The following is an 11,631-nucleotide window of genomic DNA, read 5'->3' on the forward strand; positions in this document are numbered from 1 at the left end:
TAAAACTGGTCTTTTGGTGTAACAAGATTTGCAGAACCAGTAAAAGAGATGGATAATCTCTTACCATTGCCAAGCATAACATGATCCTTGCCCTTATAAGTAGAAGTATTATGAAGTAAATTCCTATCTCCAGTCATGTGAGTAGTGGCACCACTATCAGAAATCCAAACTTTGTTTGATGAAGAAGGATCATCATTGACTGAAGCATCATTAACATTTAAACTGGAGAAAGCATGTTGTGAAGTACCAGCAGAATTAGTTGAAGTTGAATGATCCATTGAAGCATCAGAAGCAAAAAAATTATCTTGAACTTTCTGACCAGTTGAAGTACCAGATGGTGGATGATATCTAAAGAAACACCTTGTTGCAATATGCTCAGTTTTCTTGCAAATTTGGCAGAACAATTTTGAATAATCCATATAAGGCCTTCTGTTACCGTTTGAGCTAGACCCATTTTGATAATTGCTAGTAGAATTATTAGAAGTAGAACCATGTTGATATTGACTATTCTTGTAATTTCCACCACCATTATACCCATTATTCCTATTATGTCCACCATTTCTTCTGTTATTATTATAAGCGTTAGAACCATTCCTTGAATAAAAAGTTGTGGCACTTTGATCATCATATAAAGTTGCACTTTGATGTTGTCTTTCTGCTAAGCATTGCTCATGAGAAAGTAGCTTAGTTTTCACTTCTCCAAAAGTATAAGGTGTCTCTCTGCTTTGTGAAGATATAACAAAAATATCATATTCACTACCCAAACCATTCATAACAAACATCATAAGATCTGTATCACTGACTTTCTCACCAATGTCAGCCGATGAATCTGCAATACTCTTAATTTTCTGAAGATATTGCACAATAGACATATTACCCTTTTTAATACTATGTAATTGATTTCTTAGCAAGAAATTGAGTTCTAAAACTCATTTGAAGGAAATCCCAAATTTCTTTTGCAGTAGATAGTCCAAGAACATCACCACTAACAGTTGGAGTAAAAGTAGCTTTAAGACAAGTAGAAACAAATCTATCTAATCTCCTCCAAGAAACCAATTCTGGGTTAACAATCTCATTACCATCAACCATTACTTTTTGAGGTGGTTCAACAATTTCTCCACTAACATAACCATATAAATCACAAGAGAACAACACACCCTCAAATTGATCTTTCCAGAGAAGATAATTTGAATGATCTAATTTCATGGAGACAAAATTTGATATATTTGTAAAAGGAAGAGAAGTTGAATTACCAATGGAAGACATTGTATTTTGATGTTGAGTGTTCTATGAAATTTCTGGATCCAAAATTGAAGTACGACTGAAATCTCGATTTGTATTGTTGTTGTTGTAATCAGTTGATCGTGTTGCTACCATAAAATCTTCCAAGAACCCTAGAAATTGATTTGTGGGAAAAATTTCTTGAATATGATATTACCCAAATTGAAGCTTTAAAAATTGTTGATAAAATTGTTATAAGCTATTTGAAAGAACCCTAAGAACGTAACCTATCGGATACCATGAGAAATCTAGGATTTTATGATGATCAAGATAAAGAAAATTGTAAGCAAAGAAGATGAAGAAAAATACTTTGTATTACAGACAGAATGGAAATATTGAAAGACACACAATTCAGACATATTTATTACAAAGGTTTTAATGTGTCTGAATCAAACATATTACTCAGACAGAAAACTTATTATGATTCAAAGCTAACTGACTCAAAGAACTAAGCCAAGTCAAACGGATTTAACTTGATTTGACTTCCTATTACTTATCATGATATAACAAATCCTGGTTGAGGTCATAAGGAAACTAGGTGCATTGAAATTTTTCATAAAAAATGCCTCGGTTCTCTAGAGATAGATTTGGGTCTCAAGAGAAGAATCAATATTTTACTTCACTCATGTTGCACCAACCGCGATTTGCTACAGAGACACCTTGCTACAGAATGAATATAATTAGATTTATGTTTCCTCGTCTACTCTAGTTTTTTTACGCTGTGAATTGTGGTGCCTCCTATCATTCAAAATGTTGTCTCTTTATAAAAAATCTGGAAGGGGACATGGAATGTACTCATTCTGCTCAGAGGTAAATTAATGATGCTGATTGCAGAGTTCACGTGCCCCAAGTTTGCAGTGCGTTGTTCGTCTAATTATCCCAAGAATTCGCCTTTTCCCAAAAGGTGGACCACGTCAAGATTTAGGGTTTTAATGGATGCTTGTATATAGGGTTGTGAAAAATTACCGGGGTTTAAATAACTACTAACTAGTAGTGTTGAGAACGGTTCCTCCTCCGCTATCAATTAGGTTTTCCATTCTTCAAGCTAAAAGAAAAAAATGAATCAAATTTCTTCTGGGTTTTCTGTGTGCTGCAGATCATCATCATCACCCTTCAGAAAAAACCCATTTACAAGATCATCAAAACCCATATCTTTTGCTTCTTCCAAACTAACAACAGTATTCATCTCAAAACTCCACCACCACACTATTAACTATCCTTCTCCTCCTCCACAGATTCCTGGAAACCACCGTGTCAGGAAATTTAGTGGAGAAGCATCACAATGTAACTTTGGCGATGATGATTTTCTGAAAAATGAAATCTCGGATACTAAGGAGGACATGGGCCGCGCTAAGGGAGAGGTCGAAATAGGGACTGTATCTCCTCTTGATGCTGCCAAGGATCTGGTGGACAAAGCTCTTGATGACAATGAAAAAGCTGGGGATGAATTCCGAGATGATATTGATTGGGAATATTATGATGATATGATAGTTGCCTTTTTGGAGTTTGTTGATGCTGGTGGAGATTCTTGGTGGAATCCATTCATGAGTCATTATCGTCGAATGCTGACTGGAGAAGGTAATGCAAGGTTTGATATTTTGGAGGAGGGAGAAGATGAGTGTGCTGATGAAGAGTATCGAAAGATTCTTGCATCGCTGCGTCAGATGAATGTAACAAGCAGGCTTATGAGGGAATTGCTTGAGGCAAAATCAAATTCCCAATAGGGGTACTCTTATACTCCGTTGTTAAATGGACAAGAAACAGTCTGATTTAGAATTGTTTGCTTTAAAAACATTTAATAAAAGTGGCTGCAATACTCAATTTTTCTTGGGTCGTAGTAAAACTAGATTGTATTTCACCTCTTTAAGATATTCACCTTCTAAGATTCGGAGGCATGGATATACTGATATACAATTACCCTTTGAGCAAAGTTTCTCCTTAGAAAGTCGAAGTCATTTTTTTGTCCCCTGAAAGGTATTCAGAAAATTTCAGTAATTTGTCGATTACAATCCTATAGAAACACATATAATTTCTACCCACACCCTTTTATGTTTTGTTTGTTTCTGTCTTGCTCCGTATAGGCATCACCCTACATGATATTTGGGAGCACATCTAAGTGTTGTGTGAGGTGCAAAGTATAATGGTTGCATATTCCAGAGCTTGGTTGACTGGAGTATATGGTGCATTACTCATCTTACAAGCCTCTAACTCGGTGCCCACGCACCGGAACTGTGCAAACTGTTTTGCGTAAAATTCGCCTTAACTGACCCAACTTTATTAGTTTGAACTATAATATCCTTTGAGTCGGCATCTTTAATTGGTATTCCTGCCGAGACAATTTTATCATCATTTAAGGCCGACTTCCGTTTATCTTGGTGATGAAGGAACAACAAAATAAACGCATGCGGAGGCTCTCACTTTTGAAATTCAATGGTGTAATTTGTTGAAATAAATAAATTACATATAGGTAAGATATCGTCTGCATACCATCGTTATTTTGAGTTATAAAATAGTTTACGCACCTGATTCAACCTTGCCGGATGTTTTTCCTTCTCCTACGTCCTACATTAGTTGATTTAGTTTAATCTTGAGATAGTATTAGGCTGGTCTTCATTTTTTCACCTGGCATCAAATTCAGAGATTGTTTTATAATTGGCCACATCTGGTCTGGTCACATGTGAAACTTATGAGCAGATTCGGAGGGCCCATAAATCTGCATATGGCTATTGCATCATGATAATTTTTTACATGTATTTCGTGCCTTTGGTTAGCTAAGGTGTTTATGAAATCCTTTTTTCCAGCAGACACAGGTGATGTGCCACTTGATGTGACTACATTTTTCAAACCGTCAAACCGATGTAAATTCTATCTCTGATTTTGTTTTGATTGTTTCCAACAAATCTCAATTTGTACTCTTCTGCAAAATTATATTGTTGGAATAGACAACTTCCCTGAAATTTGTAATGAGGCTTTCATTTGGTCGTTGTTGTGCGCTATATGCATTAAGCTTCTGACTTTTTCTCCTGTGGTTGAGGCGACGCTTGGTCTAACTGTGATACGTAATCGATCAAGAGTACCTAGAGTCAGTACTACTTTGTAGAAGTGATTAAGAGAACACAAAGAAAAGAATAATAACAGAAAGTAAATAACACAATCGTTTCTGCTAACTGCTTCTTCTTTTATTGCTTAACTTCTTTTTCTTTAAACTGTGAAAGAAAAACTCTATTACAAACCAAAAATATGGCTGCACTCTCTCTCGTTTTTCTCTCCACCTGATAACTTGTTCTTCTTAATTGCTTGAAAGAAAACTCTATTACAATCAATAACTGACTGCTCTCCCTCTCGTTTTCTCTACCTTTCTTGCCTACAAGTCTCTCCCTTTTATATAAGTGAAAACTTGTTGTAAAAGAAATAAAACTATGAGTTATAGAACTCATCTAAACTAGGAATCCCATCTGAGTTAGGAAACCTCAAAATCAATGAGTTTTAGAACTCATCTAAACTAGGAAACCTAATCTAAGTAAGGAAACATCAAGTCTAGTTGATCAAACAAACTAGTCGATCAACATCTAGTATCTTCTAGATACTTACTAGCCTTAATATGGCTCAGATATTGCTAAGATACTCCTGTATCATGGCTCCCCCATTTTAGGAAGATGAAACTCTTGTGTAAGCTTTAAATTGAAGGTGAGAAAAATCAGTCCCCCCCATGTTTCTTGTTGAGCCTCCTTGCTTTACTTAGGTTAAAAACCCATTACCTTCTATGTTCCGCAGATTAAAATTTAATTTCTAGCTCAGTCATCTCGAGCTCATTCTATAATATCCTTGAGTAACCTCCAGCTGACTTCCCACGGTCATAAAAAAAAACCCAAATCTTCGCTTCTAGTATGTACTGAGCTTAGTTACACCAACATTAAGCATCGACTCCTTCTTCTCATCTTTAAAATCTGAACATATTAATATCTGATCACCATTTTCTGTTTCAGGAAATAACCTCTCCATTGAATCCTACCAAGCAACCAACCAAATTCTCCTTTCTCTTCCTTTCTGACCCATTGGTTTAGTAGTTGTTGTGCTTGCATACTGCACATTCATTATACCAGTTGTTGCATTCAGAACAATCATCTGAACCAGCTTATTAGTACCGCACTTTATTATTTTCGAAGTACTGATCATCCTCTTCATCCTTCGTTCTGCCAATACGTTGTTCTTTGGTGTTTTTCTAACAACTTCAGCACTCAGTTTCTCACATGATTGATCAACTGAAGTGATAAGGAGATGCCCTCCATAACTTTGCTCATAATTATTCACCTCCTTTGTTTGCTTCTGGACATCCTTAAAGATTCCTATGTCGTTGATTCTATGAGTAAAACTTCCTTGGCTTTTCATACCATTTTCCTCACAGTCATAGCATTCAATTATTATCGTTTCTTGGTAAGGAACGACCAAAGAAACAATAACAGCATGCAACATCATGATAACAAGACCAATGTCATGCATACTTCTTTGAGAATCATAATATGATGCCTTAACAGTAGCACAAACAATTCTAGGACACTAATAAAAACTGGCAGAACTGTATGCGACGAATTTGTTATCGCTAAACAATCTACATGTCGTGAACCTCCGTGTTGTGAACCATCTCTCTGACTTGGTAAACGTAGCACCAATGCAGAAATGGAAGGTGTTAGACGTTCAATAGTCCATCGTCTACATGTTGTTGTGGGGAACTGCACGAGAATATCCTTCACGTAAGCACCAATGTCATGATAGGCTGTGACATTGTTTGTGAATTTTTCTACCAAGTCTTCTGCCATTGCATTCCTCCTAGAGTTCAAGAGAGTTTGCCCTCAAATTCTACTTGCATAATTTTCAGCATAAGTTTCCTTGTGATAAAATTTCCTCTTGTACCAGTCTGAATTCAAACTAATACTTTCTGTCATATATGAAACTTGAGTTCCATAACTGCCACTTTCGTAATATATTGATGGAATAGTTAAGCAATAGTTTGTTAACTCCCCCATCAACGTACTTCTCCTGGTGTTAAGTAAAATTCTCCCATGAATCTTACATTTGTAATTTTATCTACCAACTTCCTTGTGATAGTCTGTTCTTAAACTAACATTGTCAACAGTACGTATACCTTGTATTGTATGTCGAGCTTGAGATTTCAAACTAAAATTATATACCGGATGTGTAGCTTGATTATCATAAACTGGGTGAGTTTGGTTAATATGGGTACTTACGATTTCTGTATGTTCATGTGTATCATGGTGGATACAACCTGATTAAAAGAAAATTTCATCTTCTTCTCCCACCTAACTGTCTTCCTTGATAAAAGGATTAATACCAACATAGGTAACTTTATATTCAACTTCTGAAAAAACATCGCAAAGTTCTCTACAGACTTCTTCAGTACCAAACTCTTCTTTATAAGAGTTTACGATTTCCTTCCCTTCCCTGATAAGGGTATCAATAGCATCAGATATAAGAACAACTATGTCTTCAACTTCTGGATAGTTGTCATCATATTCAACTTCTGGACCGCAGTCAAAGACTGGTGTTAAGTCACAATCAACTATGACCTTGTCTTCACTCGCAAAGTCATCATATTTTGTCTCTTCAACATAGTTTAGTTCTTCACGGATGAATTCATCATCTCCATTTAATTCTTCTTTTCTACGCTTAGATTTTTGTTTGACAACACTTGCTTTCATGAACGCAACTAAGGTATCTATTAAATTTTGTATCTTAAGTTCGAGTTTAACAAACTTTTCCTCATCTGTTAGTTGTTTCTCGTCTTCTTCACTTCCTATCTTGATTCTAATACTTCCTCTAGGTTTTCTTGTATCTGTTAACACAACAGTATCTTCCCCTGATCGCGTATACTGAATTCGTGTTGAGTCCATGCACCACATCTAACCCTAGAAGTCAGAACGTGGCTCTGATACCACTTGATACGTAATCGATCAAGGGTACCTAGAGTCAGTACTTCTTTGTAGAAGTGATTAAGAGAACATAAAGAAAATAATAATAACAGAAAGTAAATAACACAATCGTTTCTGCTAACTGCTTCTTCTTTTATTGCTTAACTTCTTCTTCTTTAAACTGTGAAAGAAAACCTCTATTACAAACCAAAAATATGGCTGCACTCTCTCTCGTTTTTATCTCCACCTGCTAACTTCTTCTTCTTAATTGCTTGAAACAAAAATGTATTACAATCAATAATTGACTGCTCTCCCTCTCGTTTTCTCTACCTTTCTTGCCTACAAGTCTCTCCCTTTTATATAAGTGAAAACTTGCTGTAAAATAAATAAAATTATGAGTTTTAAAACTCACCTAAACTAGGAATCCCATCTAATTTAGGAAACCTCAAAAGCTATGAGTTTTAGAACTCATGTAAACTAAGAATTCTAATCTAAGTAAGGAAACCTTAAGTCTTGTTGATCAAACAAACTAGTCGATCAACATTTAGTATCTTCTAGATACTTACTAGCCTTAACATGGCTCAGATGTTTCTAAGATACTCCTGTATCAAACTGGGACCCTTTCAGATTTTCAATTGCGATCTCTAGCCATTCTGAACTCTTGTGCAACAAGATTACTCTCATGCAGCATTTTAATGACACCGTTGATGAAATCTTTTATCCAATAGTTTTTCATAATTTCATGCCCCAATTACTCTCGTTCTTCGAGTTACTTTAATTTCAGTATGATGTATGGTTGTGCGAATCTCGGATCTTTGCCATCCTCCAGTGTGCCAATAATCGTATGATGATTCTAACCATTCACTTGAAAACAAAAGGAGCATTTCTATCATTTTGTTTTCTCCTTTTGCACTCACTGGTGTGGAAGTAAACATTGAATTGTATTTTCTAATACTATTTCGGAATCTTGCTGACCTTGATTTTCCCTTGCATCCCAAAAGTTCCTTCAAAAATGTGGGAGGTTCTTTCATGAGAGTTAGCCTGACCATTCCTTCTTGACAACATACCAAAAATCTTCTGATTACAAAAGATAATTAAATAAATCGGTATTATTTCCTTATACCGCAAGATATGTAGCTTCACATTCGAACATACTTTACTTGGTGATCTAAAACTGAATATCTCATCAACATAATTTCCTACTGAAATAATATCAAACAATTCATTACGTTCTATTTGGGCTTCTATTGTGGTAAATTGTACTGTTTTTTAGGATGTCGATAAAGGAATTTTTTTCCAGTTATGTACAAAACTTTTGACATATCATTATCATGAACTGGTTGGTATGTGTTAGGTTGTCTAAGGTACGTTCCTGGTTGATTCTGCTAAGGGGTTTTTACCTTTAATTATGAACACCATGACCGGAAAATGTGTGATAAACATTCCCCTGTGTTGCGCCTCTCTTTTTTGTGTTCTCCTAAATACTCGAGGCCCTTGCATTTGCATCATGTTCCCAGGTTTCTTTTCTTTTGAAAATATAAATGGTGTATGCGTATACATGTGTTGGTGTAGTACTTTTTGTTCCATATGATTACCTTTACTATTTGAATCAAACTTTTCTTTTGTTCTTTTGTGGTTCTGACAAAAGTAGTCTCCGTTCTTCCCTTCTTCTTTTTCCTGGGGCAACGCTTAGTTAATGCGTTCATTATTGTTTTGAGAATCCTTTCGAATGGAAGTGCAAGTTTTTTCTCTTTTTGTTAATACAAAAGTAATAAGTTTGGTAGTTATGGTAGCTAAATGCTGAAATGTTTTATATCAGGCAACTGTTGGTGGTCAGTGGTTGTATCTGTTGGTGATAAGTGGTTTTGTTTTCTCCGTGTATTCTTTATCTTTGAAGGGACGTGTTTTCCTTTGAATTTTTGATGTAGTGACGCTTGAATTCGCCAACTGGACTGAAGTGATTGTTGGAGTGCTGATGTGGCTTCACCAAAATGAAGAATGATTGTGGAGTCGACATATGGCAATTTAGGGATCCCTTGTTATAAAGAAAGATTATCCCGACTAGCCAGAAAGAAATAACTTCTGAACTACGGAACCACAATGACCCACCCATAATACAAGAGAGAGTCGCATCTTATTATCCCGGGTTGTCTTACCCTAATAAGAATATTAACCAGACCAGCTGGTCAAGTTGCTCCATTTTGGATGGTTGCCATGTTTTATTGAAAAATAAAATCACTACAAGAAAAATTGGATTAAGCGACCAGGTATTTTGTGTTGCAAAAGCTCATATTGAGTCGCTCTAACCCTTAGAACGATTGAGTTTGGCTCTCGCTCCTGAGTTGCAAAAAGTGGGATCTCTATAGACCTAGAGCAGCTAGGCACTCGCTCTAAGCATGTTTCAACTACTACCAGCATTTAACTAATATGATTGCTTTAATTTTATTCCAACTATTCTAAGATGAGTCGCTCCAAATATGTTTCAACTACCATCAACGGCTAATCAATATAATTGCTTTAAATTTATTTCAACCATCCTACTGAGTAATATGTTAAGTTGACAATGGTTTAGGGCGACTCAATTGTCCAATGCTTTAAACTTATCAGAGATTAGTTGCTCTTTCTTCATCGACGGGAATGTTCTGATTGGATAAATGGTCAACAGACAGATTTTGACTCAGATGAATATAAGTAAAATTAAAATTAATATAGGACACAAATATGAGCAAAATTTAATGCAACATTAATTTTAATTTATTATCACAAAATTCAATTTACAACATCATTTATTAGTCAATTTACAATCTCATATTTTTACAAAAATGAAATACAATCTCTGGGAAAGAAAATTAAAATCTAATGATACATGGCACCATTGAAACAACAACTTCAACCTGCACCCATCAAAGTTCTTGAATTTCACAGGACAATCTTAAATAGATCTGCAATCTAACATCCTTCGATCTGTTCTTTTAGCTCTGATTTCTAGATCATAAGAGTACTCATCCTAAATCTGGTTTCTTCCTCCCCAAAAATGTGAACTTTGGTCCTGCATATATACAAACCAGCAAATTCAAAGTGGAACTAACTATAATCAGGAATCGAACTAAAAGAAAAAAAAAGGATAAAAACTAGATTAAGAAACAAATCAACAAAACCTGATACTTTTTACCTTCTTCAAAGTATGCGTAGGAGCAAACTTCACTTGATTTGTTTATTCCGAACCAAAGAAAAAAAAATCAGACCCATTGAAAAAAAAATCAAAGAATCATATTTATATATATAGATGAGTTAAGTAACTTATGGTCCAAACGACCAAAGACATATTATCAGTGTAGACAATAAAACTTTATAAAGAGAACAATAAGCTTGAAATCTTGATTAATAACAAATCTTTATGGAAAAGATGACAGATGCATCTAGATACAGATTAATACAGAGGAAGATGAATTAGAAATTCTAAACAAATAAAAATCAAATTAACAAACTCAATCGTTTAATGGATAAACGAGACCAACTGAATAAGAAACCTATCAATAAAATCTGATATTTTGTGATAATTTATTCATTCAAAGATAGAAAAAAAATCAGACCCATTTGAGAAAATCAAAAACTCCTAATGCAACCAATTTCAAATAGATTTTAATTAATTTATGGTCCAAAACGGCAAAGAGATAACTGTTCTGTTTACACATCAAAGCATGAAGCCCTGATTAGTAACAAATCTTAAAGGAAAACATGGATATGAAGAGAGAGGCATAGAGATGCAGATCAATATAGAGGAATAAGAAACGAAACCTTAATACCTAAACACTGTTATTACTACAATCAACCATTGCAGACAAAGAAATATCTTAATAACAAAATCAAAAATTTGGAATCATTCGTTAGTAAATCCAACCCAATGAACAACAATTAACAAACAAATTTTATCAATTAACCCAATGAGAACAAGATCTATTGAGAATCTAAGATGGAGGAAAGAAGAAGATGAGAAAAGTAGGAGAAGGAGGCGCAGCTGCTTCTACGAGAGAGAGGAATGAAAAGAGTTCTCCAAAGGAATTAGGTTTTCCTATAAACTTTATGTGGAAAGGCAAATTACAGGCCGTTGGATGGCATAGAGAAGAAACCAAATTGATGGATGAGATTTATCTCATCTTCCACGTTTCGAAACAACGGGACATTAGTCCACTACTAATTTTTATCGAAATCCGTATGAGCTTTCTTTGTAAGTTGATATCCGTAGGATTATAGACTTTAGTTCTCTATTGGTTGGAACAATCTCATGCGGATCCTCATGGATTTGTGTTTCTTTTGTAAGGCATCCACTTGTGGATAGTGAAGTTTCGTATTTCGGAATATTTTCATTTTTTGTAGGAATATAGAATTTTACATGAGAAACATGTTACCAAAATATTAGCTT

The 11,631-nt window shown here is 35.0% G+C and overlaps 1 long non-coding RNA gene across 1 annotated transcript; it reads right to left on the reverse strand.

The window, feature by feature from the left end:
* Positions 1 to 9,939: 9,939 nt before the first annotated feature.
* LOC113292819 lies at positions 9,940 to 11,231 on the reverse strand. Its single transcript, XR_003331888.1, has 2 exons — positions 10,381 to 11,231; positions 9,940 to 10,257 (listed from the first exon to the last, which is right to left on the reverse strand). It is a non-coding gene; the product is annotated as an uncharacterized LOC113292819 (long non-coding RNA).
* Between the last annotated feature and the right edge of the window lie 400 nt (positions 11,232 to 11,631).

The sequence above is a fragment of the Papaver somniferum genome, chromosome 7 (genome assembly GCF_003573695.1).
Source record: "Papaver somniferum cultivar HN1 chromosome 7, ASM357369v1, whole genome shotgun sequence".
Classification (NCBI taxonomy): Eukaryota; Viridiplantae; Streptophyta; class Magnoliopsida; order Ranunculales; family Papaveraceae; genus Papaver; species Papaver somniferum.